The sequence below is a fragment of the Muscardinus avellanarius genome (genome assembly GCF_963383645.1).
Source record: "Muscardinus avellanarius genome assembly, chromosome: X".
In the NCBI taxonomy this organism is placed as follows: Eukaryota; Metazoa; Chordata; class Mammalia; order Rodentia; family Gliridae; genus Muscardinus; species Muscardinus avellanarius.
Genome location: NC_137792.1, coordinates 55,295,537 through 55,310,719, shown reverse-complemented (window position 1 = coordinate 55,310,719; position 15,183 = coordinate 55,295,537). Strand labels below are relative to the sequence as shown.

General features: G+C 37.8%; 1 pseudogene across 1 annotated transcript; it reads left to right on the top strand.

Moving 5' to 3' along the window:
• Positions 1 to 11,685: 11,685 nt before the first annotated feature.
• On the top strand, positions 11,686 to 12,282 carry LOC308279294 (rRNA-processing protein FCF1 homolog; annotated as a pseudogene). Its single transcript has one exon. The product of its transcript is annotated as an rRNA-processing protein FCF1 homolog (transcript).
• The last annotated feature ends 2,901 nt before the right edge of the window (positions 12,283 to 15,183 follow it).

Here is a 15,183-nt window from a genome sequence, read left to right as displayed (position 1 = left end):
ATCATGTGGTTGTTCTCAGTTCTCTTTATGTGGTGAATAACATGTATTGATTTGCATATTGAACCAGCCTTGCTTTTCAGGGATGAAACTGACTTGGCTGTGGTGTACAGTTCTCTTGATATTGTTTGAATGTGTATGACTAGTATTTTGTTTGAAATTTTTGCATCTATGTTCATTAAGGATATTGGCCTGTAATTTTCCTTTTTTGAAGTATCTTTATTTGGTTTGGGGATTAATATGATACTGGGCTCATAGAAGGAATTTGGAGAATTCCATTTCTTTCAATTTCACAGAAGAAGTTGTGGAGTATTGGGATTATTTCTTCAATGAAGATTTTGTAGAAGTCAGCTGGAAACCCATCAGGGCTTGGGCTTTTCTTTGATGGCAGAATTTATATTGCTGTTTCTAGTATTTTGTTTGCTATTTGTTCGTTTAGGCTTGCTATGTTCAGTTTACGTAGGTTTTATGTGCTTAGAAATCGATCAATTTCTTTCATGTTTTCCAGTCTATTGGAGTTTTTTACCTTTATCCCTTCTTCAATGCCTTTTTTTGTATGTTAGGATGTTTTATATTGTGCCATAGTAGTTGGATGTTTAAGTTTGGTTGCTGTAATGACTTCTGTAAGCTGTTGACTGTGTTTCAGTTTTGAATGAGCTGTCTTCTAAAAACGATATTCTATTTTCCATTTTATCTTATCTTCCAGAATTTCTTTCTATTGTTGTCTTCATTTCATTTATTGACGCTTTCATTTTCTTCCAGACCTCTTTCTGATTCATTCTTAGTGTCTCCATTTCCTCTTTCATTTTCTGTACACATGATCTGAGTTCTCATATTTTCAAGATTCCCATGCTTGTTTTTCTGATATTTCGACATCTTTTGTGGTTGTTATGTCTAATCCAGTCTTAGTAGTAGGAATTTAGAGGTTTCAGCAGGTAAGCAGTACTTTTTCCAGTGGTGAGGGTTGGGTGATGGAGGAGGACCTGGGGTTATGGGTGCAGGAGTCAGTTAAGGTAGAGGATATGATTAGATTGAGTAAGAATTTAAGTATAATAACTTAGTGCCGCAAACCTTGCTCAGTCCAAATTGGGTGCAAGTCCTCTCGCGATCGAGAATCTCAGAAAAGATGGGGAAGGATAGGGTGACGTACTGCAGCCTCTTATCTGCAGCGATTCTTTCCCTTCTAGGAACTAAATTTCTTTAAGTTCCTACTGGCAGCACTTTCTGGAAAGAATCTGATATGGACAAGAGCTTCTTGAGCTAATGACACTTTATTACAAGAACCCTGAAAAATTTATACCCTTCACCAGTAAAGTTAATAATAAGAGAAAAGGAGGTGAATGCAATCACTGTGAAACAATAGTGAATAACATGTAAACAAAGGTAAAAAAAAAAAAAAAAACTGCTCTGGGCTTTTGGCTTTCAAGAGATTAACTCCGGATCTTCTCCCGGATCTGCAGACAGGCAGTTCCAAAGGGCAATCTCCCAGAAAAAAACAGGCACACCCAAGGCTTGGAGGCCTCTTGGGGAACCTTCTTTAACTTTCTTGGAACTTTCCATCTTTTGGGCTCAGTCCGTATGGCAGGCATGGGGAGATGTGGTGATTCAGGTGGATGTGATAGAGTTTTCTCAGGTGTTGCCGTCTTACCTTCTAAAATCTGAAAGCTTAAGAAAACTCACAACACAGTTTGGCAGACAAACACCAAAAATACCATGTAGTTTTTAGATTTAGTTGTCAGATATACTTCCTTAGCTGTGAAACACTTTTCCCCAAACGATAGGCTTATTAGAAACCTATTCATCTTATAAATAATCCATATTCCTGTCCCAGACCCTTTGCAATATCCTTTCCTTGGCCACGTGGCACCTCTCCCATCTCGGGCAGGGCTCATACTGGGTGTAAAGGTCAAGAATCTTCCTAGCCTTCAGCTCCATTGTATTGGGCAGTATTAGTTGCTCATAAACTGGGTTGCTTTGATGCTCCACCCAACGTTTGTCTTCCTGTATCTGGACAGGATCACAAAGAGGGGTAAATAGAGGCATCAGGTCGCCTCCCCCTCTAGGTTAGTTAGTGATTAGGTTGAAGGTCAGAGATTGAGAGGAAATCTGCATTTGTAATTACTGCCTGGAATGTTACAACTGCATCTAATTTCTATCTAATTTCTATTACCATTTGAAGAAAGCCAAGGACATTTAGAGGTTTGGACAAATTACCAGAAATTTTATTTTCCATGGACTCAGTTTCTCTCACAGTCCTGATCTTACATCACCTCAGCAATTCATGTGGAGAGTTAAAAGAATCATTATTAAAAGAATAATAGTTATGAAAGAATATCTAAAAGTGGAGAGTACTTTCGGCCAGCGACCACAGCTTCTCTCGGGGCTATTTCTCACTTTGAGATTTTGCCTATGGACTGCATGAGTAATTAACATGCAGATGCCGAGAGGGCGTAGCTGTAGCTGGTATCTGCAACTTAGTACCTGGTTGAGAATGGTAAAAGTTTAGATAGTAGGACTCGATTAGTTAGTAGAATATTTAAGTATGGATATATGAAATTCCTTAAGTATTAAACAAGGAGATACAGTAAGAGAAAAAAGTTTTGAGAGAAGAGAGTAGATAGGCTAGAGTGAAGAAGTTTGTAAAAGAAATGAGGGGGGAGCAAAGAACATAAATAAACTAACAAAACAAGATACATCAAAGACAAAAAACAAAAGAGAAAAAAGTAACAAATGATAAAAAGGACAAAATAAAATAAAAAGAACTAGTGACCATGTGAGACAACAAAGTAAACCTAACAAACAAAAAACCCAAATAAAAGATAAAACCAAAAACCAAAACAAGACCAAAAACAATCCTACTAATTTATGAATATGGATAACCTGAGGTCATCCTTTATATCATGTTCTTCACCTCCCCAATAGATCTGAGACTCCTATGACAAGTGAGCAAATGCCACATCCCACTACCCCTGTGTATGCTTTGTGAGGCTCATAGGAAGAACTGGGACACTTGTCTTCTGAGCTGGGAGTCCCTAGGTCCTTCCTTTAGATTCTTCATCTTACTTCTGCCCGCTTCTCTTCATCATCACCCCCCAACTCACCTGAGATGAATGGATAGTCCTCTTGAGACAGAGACCTTATCTTCCATAATTCTCTCACCTTCTTGCCCATGGTAAGAATGAGCATGCCACATATGTGGCTGTCTCTGAGATAACCATAAAAGACAGACAGATTGTTAGGGTCCCAAACACTGGAAGCTAGCGATACCTTAAATCCTCATAAAGATGCCATATTTTGGGTCCTAACAAGAATCCCTAGGGATTTCTCTCTGTTAACCAATTGTGGAACCCTCTGCTGATCTGAAACCACCCACTGGACCAAGGTTCTTTTATCCCTGAGACCTCCCATCCCCACACATGAGACAGAAATGAAAGCTAGTCACATCTAGCCACTCTATATGCCCCCCAGGGCTGATAAAAAGACAGGGTCTTTGAGGATTTTTTTCTTGTTGAGGATGTGGATTACCTTTTTACATACAGTGCTTGACAAAGTTCCTCACCTTGATTCCTGGAAGATCCTAGAATCCTCCCTCTATTGACCAGATATGGCTCTTTTGTTGTCCCAATGACTCCCCTCATGACAATGCCCACCTCCTTGATACCAGAGGCATAGAAGTGAGGATGCAACATATCTGGATACCACTGTGTGTGTTTCCAGGCTGACAAAAGGTGATCTATTCCAGAAGAGCTATCCCATCCTAAGCACTCTCTTCACCTTCCAGACATAGTTTTCCAAAACCTTACTTCTAAAATATTTACTTTTTTTTTTTTTTTTTTTTTGGTGGTACTGGGGTTCCTGGAAGCCCTCCTTCCTCCGGGCTACACTCCCAGACCTATTTTATATTTTTGAAACAGGGTCTCTTACGCCAGCACGGCTGGCTTCGAACCTGCGCAATCCTCCTGTCTCCGCCTCCCAAGCGCGGGGATTACAAGCGTGCGTGCGCCACCACGCCCGGCTTAAAATATTTACTTTTACACAAAACCAGTCACTATCAGCAGGGGATTTAGATAAGTTTTCCTTTTCTCAATCTATTTCTTTTATTTCTTCTTTCTTTCTTTGTATTGTGTATTGGACTGAGGGCAATTGCTCTACCACCTGGCTAAATTCATTCCTAGTCCTTTCTTTCTTGTTTTGGTACTAGGGATTGAATACAGGAATATTCAAACTCTGAGCTACAAACCCCAAACCCTATTTCATTTATCATTTTGAAACGTGTCTCACTAAGTTGCCAAGGGACTTGGCTAAGTTGCTGAGGCTGTGAACCTGTCATACTCCTATTTCAGCCTCCAAAGTACTGGGATTACACATGTGTGCCACCATGCCTGGCTCTTTCTGATTTTTAAAAAAATTGAGACAATTTCTCCTAAAGTTGTTCAGGTTGACCTTAATTTGCAATCCTTTTGCCTGAACTCAGAGTAGCTGGGATTATAATTCTTGGCCTAGCTAAGACTTTCTTTTTAAAATGTATCTATCAGCCGGGCGTGGTGGCACACGCTTGTAATTCCAGCATTCGGGAGGCTGAGACCGGAGGATCGTGGTTCGTGGACAGCCTCATCTACTTAGTGAGGCTCTCTACAACTTAGTGAGACCCTGCTTCAAAATAAAAATAAAATATAGGGCAGAGGGGTGTATCTCGGAGGTCAAATGCCCCTGTATTCCATCCCCAAAGCCGCAAAAAATAAAATAAAATAAAATAAAATAAAATTTATCTATCATTTAATGGTTTAGTGCACTGGTTTTCTTTTTAAACTCTCATTTGGAGTCAGAAATATATTTTGCATCTTTACCAAATAAATATATAAATCTATATATACACAGAACATATATAAATTGCATATGTAGATTATACTTATATTTAGATACATAATCATGTATACACATGCAAACATGTATTTTATATGTATAATATTTATATGTTTTATGTGTGTATGCTTTATATGTGCTTACATGTATGTATAAGGATTATATATACTTATTTCATTAAGGATTACTCTATTTTTTCTGGGGAATTCTGAGTGAAAGTGTTTTCTGGATTTATTTTTCAGTGGATTTATGGGGGTGTACAGAAAAGCTTCTGATTTTTTAAGATTGATTTTGTAACCAAACACTTTTGCTGCATTTGTTGATCAGTTCTATAAGCCTTTTGGTTGAGTTTGTTGGGTCTTCTAAGTATAGTATCATGTCATCTGCAAATAATGAAAGTATGTGTTCTTCTTTTCCTCTTTGTACTCCTTTGCTTTCCTTTACTTGCCATATTGCTCTGGCTAGAGTCTCAAGTACTATATTGAAGAGAAGTGGTGATAATAGGCATCCTTGTCTTGTTCCTGTTTCAGGGAAAATCCCCAAAGATTTTCTCCATTTAATATAATGTTGGCTGTTGTTGAGGTATATTCCTTCTATTCCAGTTCTTTGCAGTGCTTTTTAGCATGTGTATCTATGTTCATAGCTGCACAATTCACCATTGTCAAGCTATGGAACCAGCTAAGATGTCCATCAACAGATTAATGTATTACAGACCTGAGATATGTACACAATGGAATTTCACTCAGCCATAAAGAAAATGCACATCATTTACAGGGAAATAGATAGAACTGAAGGACATTATGCTAAGTGAGATTAGTCAGTCAGAAAAAAAATCAGATGCTCTCCCTAATATGCAAAATCTAGGGAGAAATGGTCATAGGAGGAACTCTAAATGAAGAAGGAGATACTATTGATGAGCAAATAAGGAGACCTAACTGAGGGGATGGTAGGTGGAAAGAGGGAAATTCTCTAAATCACATGATGTACTTTAACATACATATCAAAGTAAATACTAAGCCAAGCATGAGAAGGAGGGATGGGGAAGGAATGGGACTGGAATTGAGTAAAGGCTAATTGGGTGATGTGTGCATAAATGCCTCCACCACCTTGAACTCCATTAAGATGTACGGCTAAAATGAACCAATAAAAATTTTAAGAGATTACTCTAAATATGCATGATTCATTCTTAAACTCATTACTTTATTTCTAGTGCATTTTTAATATTTTGTTAAAATAATTATTGCTTTGAAAAGCCAGTCCTTACCCACTAAGTTGGTTTTAGGTGGTTATTAACACAGATTCCAGAGCCATACTCTCAATCAGCCAGATTTTCCTGCTCACCTGATATTAAAGGGATGCAGGAAGAGGAGTCTTCCCCAGCATTAGAGTTTAGTTGGGAAGACTTTCTCTCCTAATGAGAATGAGATGTGAAATAAGATATTGATAATATTAGTGTGTGGAACCTATTAGGAATAAGAAAGTAGGATATTAGAATTAAGGCAGGATCCTTGTAGAAGTAAGAGATTAGAATATAGAGTTAAGATATAGAAGTAAGGTAAGGTTGGAAACAGAATGAAGATCTGTGAGCCCAGATGCCCAGAAGGCCCCCCTCCAGCTTGTCGGACAAGGTCTCTGTCCTCCCTGCACTGCCCCGCTACAGCTGCGAGTAACATGAGCCCCATATCTCTGAGCTGGATCAACCCTCTCCCTCCAGCCTCCAGAACAAGGCCATTCTAATTTGCTCCCCAGACAGGTTCCTCAGGGCAGAGATAAGCCTGGCCCAGCCAAGGTAAATGGGAAAGGCAGCTACTCCTTGGAGGGGGATTTTCCAGTCCAAAGAACATTTTACAAGCACTTCCACTCAGCCCGGGTCTGGTTTATGCGGGGAATTCAGACTGAGCACAGGAGGCCACATGTGTGCCTTCCTCGCCGCTTTCATCCTTGTAATGTTCTGCAGGTCCTCCGCAGGTCCCCGCGGGAAGGCCAGGGGCTTCGGACAGTCACACCACCACGCACGGCCCTGTGCGGGGACAGAGCAGCTCCCTGCCAGGCCCAGGGTGGCCACAAGGCAATGTTTGGAGAGGTCCTCCTCCATCCCCCCAACCCTGCGGTGCCAGGGCTGGTGCCAGGGCCTGAGCGGACCCTCTGGAGGGATCTGGATGCCGAGGCATGTGTGGGCAGCGGCATGGATACCGAATATTCCTGGCTCACAGGAACGGAGTCCAGATCCTGGCTGCAGGGCAAGTCTGAGGGGTCAGGAAGAGAAGGGCAGAAGGGAACGGCCAGGCGGGTCTAGGACAGCAGGCCTGCAGGAGCCCATGGAGTGGAGCAGGCTGCGGGTCAGGACCCCCTGGCCTCGCCCTTCCACTACTCCTCTGACGGCACAAGACAGGGACCCCTGCGGTCCACCATGGGCTACAGCCTCGGGCCTGACCCCTGACCTCTGGCCAGGCGTCCCTGGTACTGTTAAGAATGACTTCAGAGAATTAAGACATTGGGATTTAGGATTCAGAATCTAGTTAACTTGTAAGTCGCGGTCTTTCTTTAATAACTGCCTGCTCAAGTTCTGGCTTCTGTACAACTGCTTATGTATAGGTTCAACATCTGTTCAGTAATAGTCTTTTTCGTTTTAGACTTGCTTGATGTTTAAAGAATAATAGAAATTGCTTTTTAGGAATTGCTTTTAAGTGCTTTAGAATGTAAGAGTAGTTCTTCCTGAGTTACAAGCCTGTACCTACCTGGAATCATTAGCATTCCACAAAATTGGCCAGAGGCAGCTCTAGCGAATGAGCACATATCATAAGGGAGATAAGCAGTCTTTGGCAGGCTCAGACTCTTGGCGGGCTCTGACATCTGGTGGGCTCAAAATTATTGGTTGTACTTGTTTGTCCTTGTATCTGATTGGTTGTATTCTAAGGTTGGCGGGCTCTGACGGGTATGGATGCATGTTTTAAAATTATTGGTTGTACTTGTTTACAAGTTCATATGATTGGATTTGCCTTTAGCGGGCTCTGACATGTGTGCACACCCCCTCTTTGGGCTATAAATCCAGAGCTTTCAGTGAGCTCGCGATCGGCCCTTGACGGAACTCCCTCAACTGGTGAGTGACATCTGGGTTTCGACCCCTGGCTAACCAGGAAAGAGCTGCAGCACAATAAACCTTGCTTGTCTCTTGCATCTCTAGAGTGTCCTTCGTTATTTGGGGTAGTGGGCTTCTCTTGAACTCTTCAATATAACCTTTATTATACTGGTGTTTTTGGTGTTAGTTGTTGCCTCAAATAATGAAATGAAAGGGGAGAAGTTATAAACTTTCTTCCTGACCATCCTGTCATCTGACATCAGTTTAGGCTACATACTATACCTGACTTCTCTGTTGCATCCCCCATCTCAAACACAAGTACTAGTTCTATAGTCTTCAGTCTACCCAGAGCTTTCTGATTTTTTTTTAACATTTCACTGACAGAGCTAAACTTCATTTCCATGTTTATTACATGTTTATATTTGATATTGAATACATATTAGAATTAACATACAACTTGGGAGAAAATGTAACATTCTCCTCTGAATGAGTTAAAAAGGTATGCAAAACTACAAAACACTTGTTTAAGTGTGAGCTCTAAATAATAGTAAACAGAACAATAAAGCACTGCTAGTTTTCACTTTCTAATTATCTAAGATGCATTTAATTATAAAACATTTTCATAACAATTTATTTCAAGGAAGAATATAAGGAATTTTCATAAAACATTTTTTACTTTAAGTGAGTTTTAATACAGAACTCCTACATTCTATTTAAAATTATGAATTGAGGGGGATTAATTAATGTCAGCTGCAAATCTAATGTGTACTAGTATTAGGAAGAGATTTCAAAATGTATTACTGTATCAGTATTGGGAAAGATTTCCAATTTTGAAAATATATCTCCTGTATACTAAAAAAAAGCCAGTATGGGCAGAGGGGGAGTCTTGTAATTTACATTTGTAAAAGAGGAGGAAGTCTGGAGCCAGAAAAAAAAAGGTTTCTTTACATTTCTAAAAGAAACAATTTCACACATTGTGGGGGATAAAACAAAAGGTAGAGGCCTGTGTTTGGAGACAGGACTGCTCCCCCCTCCTGCCCCAAATCTAGCTGCAGAGATAGCAGAAGCAGAGCTGGGGCTGGAGGTAAGGGGTAGCATTATCTCCAGATCTAAGGGCCTGCCATGGACTTGGTCAGGATAAAGACACTCAGTAAACTGGAGTTTTTTGGGCATTTTTATTCGAATTGCACCCCCTCCCCCGTGCCCCGCTCAGGCACAGGGCTGTAACTATCTCTGTATTTCTATCTTTTTAATAAACTTCTTTAAATCATCAGCAACTGTCCAAGCAATGAATATTTATTCTTAGCTTAGGACAAGAATCCACAGTCTTTTTCTTCTGTTTGGGGTCATTTTGCATTTTGTTATGGGTTGGGGGAAAGTGTATCCAGGACCCTAGCAGTGGTCCCAGGGGAATGGTTTCCCCACAACCATACTCTCCCAATCCGTAACAATGTATTTTTCTTTTGGTGATACTGAGGATGGAACCCAGGGACATTCTCCCTCTGAGCTATAGCTCTAGCCCTAGTTTTTATTTTTTATTTTGAAACAGGGTCTCACTGAGTTCCAAAGAGCCTCACTAAGTGGATGGCTGGAAACATTGATCTTCCTGTCTCAGCCTCTCAAATGCTGGGATTACAAGTGTGCACCACCATGCCCAACTCAAATCTAATGTCATAAACCCATATATGCTATTAGCTTTTGTCAGGAAGAATTAGGCTGATTTAAGGGTAACACAAAACACAATTCTACTTGACATTTATGTTGGTCACTTGGTGCTCAGAATGGGGATGGCCAAATACTAAGTGCTTAATGAAATTCAGAATTAATCAGTGCCAAATGACTCAGAGCTGAGAATTAAATCATTCTACCTCCTGACTTATGGTTGAGTATGAAGGCATACCATTTTAACTTTCACTCAAAGTTTCAAGACAAAATTCCTCTAGATATTCTGAGCTGCTGAAATTCACAGAACACAAAGAATACTGCATATAATAATATTTCACTGTTTACACCTGAGCAAAATTATGGTGGTTATCAAAATTGTTATTGTTTATATATAGTTTATTTCAGTTTTCTATAAGCTTTTAGCACATCTTTTGAAGAAAATATCTTTTTAATGCCAGTAATCTTTACTTAATTACATTTATCAAGTCAGGCTAAAATTATTTTGTATCTTGGGTTATAGAATGAAAATTCCTACTAAATCAAATAGTTCTTAATGTACTTATATTCTTTTTGATGCCACTGATTAAATACATTGAATATGGTTAACTTACCTTTCATTAGGTTATTTTAACAATAAAACATTTTCTCATCTAAAAAGATGATTTACAGCTTTTCAGTTTTTTTTAAAAAATTTCACAATTAGTGTTATTTTGCTATATATTTTCTTAATCAGTCTCTAGTATCTGATTCTTAAATAAAAAAGGACAAAGAGATATGAACTCCATATCAATTATTTAGCCTCCTTCTTTCCTTGAAAACCAATATTTCCCTTACAATGCAAAGGCACCATCCTTTTCTTAGAACACAGGCCAGCAAACGTTTTGTGTAGTCTTGTGAAAAGGGCCATATAACAAACACTTGGGGCTTTGTGGGTCATTTTATCTCAGCCCTTGCCATTGTAGTGGGGCAATAAAGAAATAAGCCATAGACAAGAACAAAAAAGGAGCAGTCAACCAAGTTTGACCCATGGGCATAGTTGGCTAATCCTGCCTTAGAAAAACAGATCAAGTATCTGAGAGCATTTGGGAGAAACTAGCCTCTAGTCATATGTGATAACTAACTGAATCTGACAGTTAATCACTCAATATTTTCATACTGACACTTGGAATTTAGCCAAGTATTTGCATTTATTTAAAATTCTTCTCTTAAAACTCATGTCATTATGCTTTTTATTGGGGATAACTTATCCTGATTTCACAACCTGCCTAATATTAGCTGTTGAGGGATTCCATTTAAATGTAATAAATGATGTTCATATAATTTAATAACCAATTTAAATTTAATGAAACTATAACAATCACGATATTTAAATAAGTATACTCACTACCCACTCCAGTAATTCATTTAAGACATACCAACCACAGAATATGACAAATAAATTCAGAAGTGTAATTACTTTAAAATACACTACTTCCACTTTTGTCCGTATTTTACATTTATGTATATATTCTATAGTAGAAGCAGAAATTCTCTCTACAAACATTATCTCCTTAAAATTTTGAGGTCCATATTAGAGCCACAGGCAATATCTGACATAAAAAATTGCAGTACAGTACTTTCAGTTTTGGCATTTCACTGTTATTATACAAAGAATATATCTACACAATGCTTAAACATTACAGAATAAACCATTATTCAGTGTACCACGATTTAAACATATTCTACAAGTCCCAGTGAATTTAATAATTCTATAGAGTATGTCATGATTTTTTTTGTGTGTGTGGTACTGGGACTGGAACCCAGGGGCATTCTACCTCCAAGCTACACCCCCCAGCCCTACTTTTTATTCTTTATTTTGAAACAGAGTCTCACTAAGTTGCAAAGGGCCTCACTAAGTAGTAGCTGAGGCTGTCCAAGAACCGCGATCTTCCTGTCTCAGGTTACAAAATGTTGGGATTACAATCATGCACCACGAAGCCCAGCTATCATGATATAATTTTAAAATATACAATAACACAACCCTTTTAAGACCATGTTTCATTTGCTAATTAATAGACAAAAGGCGGGGAAAGAGAGTGATCATGGGGAAGCAAAAGAAAACAAGGAAGTACGCGACCATGAAGCGAATGCTTAGTCTTAGAGATGAGAGACTTAAAGAAAAGGATAGATTAAAACCAAAAAAGAAACCAAAGAAAGATCCCAGTGTATTGAAAGAAAGAGAAGTCCCCCAACACCCTTCATGCTTATTCTTCCAATATAACACTCAGTTGGGCCCACCTTACCACATTCTGGTTGATACCAACTTTATCAACTTTTACATTAAAGCCAAATTGGACTTAGTGCAATCAATGATGGATTATCTATATGCCAAGTGTATCCCTTGTATAACTGATTGTGTAATGGCTGAAATTGAAAAACTGGGGCAGAAGTATCGAGTGGCTTTAAGAATTGCCAAGGACCCACGGTTTGAATGATTACCATGCACACACAAAGGAACCTATGCAGATGACTGCTTAGTACAAAGAGTAACTCAGCACAAGTGTTACATCGTGGCCACAGTTGACCGTGACCTTAAATGAAGAATCCGGAAGATCTCTGGAGTTCCTATCATGTACATTTCTAACCATAGGTACAACATTGAGCGGATGCCCGATGATTATGGAGCCCCTCGGTTCTAATTCTTACAAAAAAGTTCCTCTGCCTGCTTTCAACCAACTTTGTCTGCTTCAGTTCACTAAACATGCTATATAGCATGGATTATTCTTCTTGTCACCCATTTGCTCTATTGAGCTGATTTTGGTTAAATATACTCACTTTTTGATGCTTTTTGAAAAAAATAGACAAAAGGCAATGTAATTATTTTATTTTGAAGAATTTTCTTGAAAGTCTGCTCATAAAAATCATGAAATGTTGGAGAGACTGTTAAATCACTGAAACCTTAAATATATCTTACACAATCTTGTTTGTACAAAAATATAAGTTAAATATAAACATAAAGCAATCATAATAAGTTTAGGTAAATCTGTTTCATGTGATCTTTAGTAATATATAAAAGTTTCTTTTTCTGTTGTTTAAAAATATCAATACCAGATTGTGTTACTATCTATTGGCAAAAAGCCCTAAAAAGCTTGCATTAGCATTAATCTTACATGGTTATGTGTGTTTCCTATTTGAGATCACCTGGATTAATAAAAGAAATAAAAAGGGGACAGTATGTATCATAAAACACAAAGAAACCCCATACACTTATTTAATAAACATGTTTTACAAACATACAGGTAGGTATATACATGCATACAAGCATGTATACACATCTACAGACACACACACCCATATATCCAGTTGTAAAACAAAGCCTAATGAGGTCCTGATTCCAGTTGAATATTCAGCTGTGTGGTTTTTCTTCATCAAATGAATAGCTTTTTGTCAATTTCCCATTCTTGAAGACAGTAAAAAGAAGATTGTAACCATATTCCTCAAAATTTCCTCAGCCTTAGCTACTGAGTACTGAGTGAGGATCTTTGAAACTCAATGAGACCCTGTTTCAAATATAAAAATGACACAAAAATAAGGCTGGGGGTGTAGCTTGGACATACAATGCCCCTGGGTTCCATCCCCAGTACCACAAAAGAAGAAGAAGAAGAAGAAGAAGAAGAAGAAGAAGAAGAAGAAGAAGAAGAAGAAGAAGAAGAAGAAGAAGAAGAAACTGCAACCCATATAATACTGTTTCTTCATATTTCACCTTCTTACTTTGGATTCTTCTGTCTTCTTTTCATGGCATTAAAAGTAGGAATAAACTTTATTTGTGTTGGGTGAATATTATTTATTTATTTATTTATTTATTTATTTATTTATTTATTTTTTAGAGAAAAATCCCTTTTTATTTTCCTGAAGGTGGAGTGAATTTATCTAGGGGTTCTCTGCATTCTTTTTTTTTTTTATTGGTGCACTGTATTCATACATCATAGTAGGATACATACTTTTGTAGACATACATGCACACTTTTCCCAGACAGCCCCCACCCAATCCCCACCCCATTCTCTCCCTATCCCTCCCTCCCATGCTTGGCTTAGTAGTTGACATCTAGTATTATGGCAATTTATCTAAAATTAAAAATGATAATCTCACATAACAGTTTAATTTGTCTGATACCAAGCTTTTGATGACTTAAAGATAACATTTCAATATTTTTTTTGCTTTCTTTCTTACCAGAGAATATTTTTTTCTATTTTTTAGTTAAAACTATCATATATTTATATATTTATTTTTCAGAAAAAAATCTATCCTAATATGGAATATGGACTCTAGGTACCCAAAACGATCTTGAAAAATAACAAAGCTAGAAGATATATATTTTCTGATTTCAAACCATATAAAGCTACAATAACTGAAACAGTGTAGTACTATTCTAAAGGCAGATATATAAACCATTGGAGTTAAATAAAAGCCTAGAGCTAAATTCTTCCCTATATTGTCAAGTTATTTTTGACAAGGTTTCCACGAACATTTGGTGGTGGAAATATTAATCTTTTAACTAAATATTGTTAAAAAATAATAATTACATGGAAAAGAATAAAATTGGACCCTCATTCTAATCCCATATACAAATATTAACTCAAAATAGATAATATACCTAAATATAAATCTTAAGACTATAAACTTTTATAAGAAAATCTGGGTCATTAAACCTCACAACATTGAAATTGGCAGTGATTTCTTGGTTATGATTTCAATGGCACAGGCAACAGAGGAGTATACAAACTCCCTAAAAAATAAAAAAAATATTGTATATCCAAAGACAATGTAAACAGAGTTAACAGTTACTAATAGAATGGGATAAAATATTTCCAAATGCTATATCTGAAGGTATATTAATATTCCAACTAGAAATCCTAAAAATTAACAACAATAAAGGCAAACAATACCCTTTAGAGATAAGTAAAAGACTAACATAAATAATGAATCTCCACAGATAACCAATCTTAGTTGTCTGTTGGATGGAAACTCTTGTTACTCTGGTTCTGGTGTGTGTTACCTATTTCTTCTTTGTAGTTAATCTCTTTGAGTATTTTCTCTAGTGCTGGTTTTGAAGACATAAATTCCTTCAGTTTCTGTTTGTCATGGAAGCTTCTTATTTCTCCATCTAATTTGATAGAAAGTTTTGCTGGGTAGGAAAATTTTGGCTGGAAGTTGTTTTCTTTCAGAGTTTGGAATATGTTACTCCAAGCCCTTCTGGCTCTCATAACTTGGTTTGGGAAGTCTGGAGTGATTCTAATTGGTTTGCTTCTGAATGTCACTTGGCCCTTTGTTTTTGTTGCCATTAAGATTCTCTGCTTGGCTTCCACATTGGTCATTTTGACACTTATGTGGCGTGGGGATCCTCTTCTCTGATCCTGTCTAAAGGGAGTTCTATAAGTTTCCTGGATCTGTGTATCGACCTCTTGCTCTATGTCTGGAAAATTTTCTGCTATTACTTCTTTGAAGAGATTGTTGATCCCTTTGGTTTCACTTTCTTTTCCCTCCTCTATTCCAATTATTCTTAGATTAGCTCTCTTAAAATGGGCCCATATTTCTTCAAT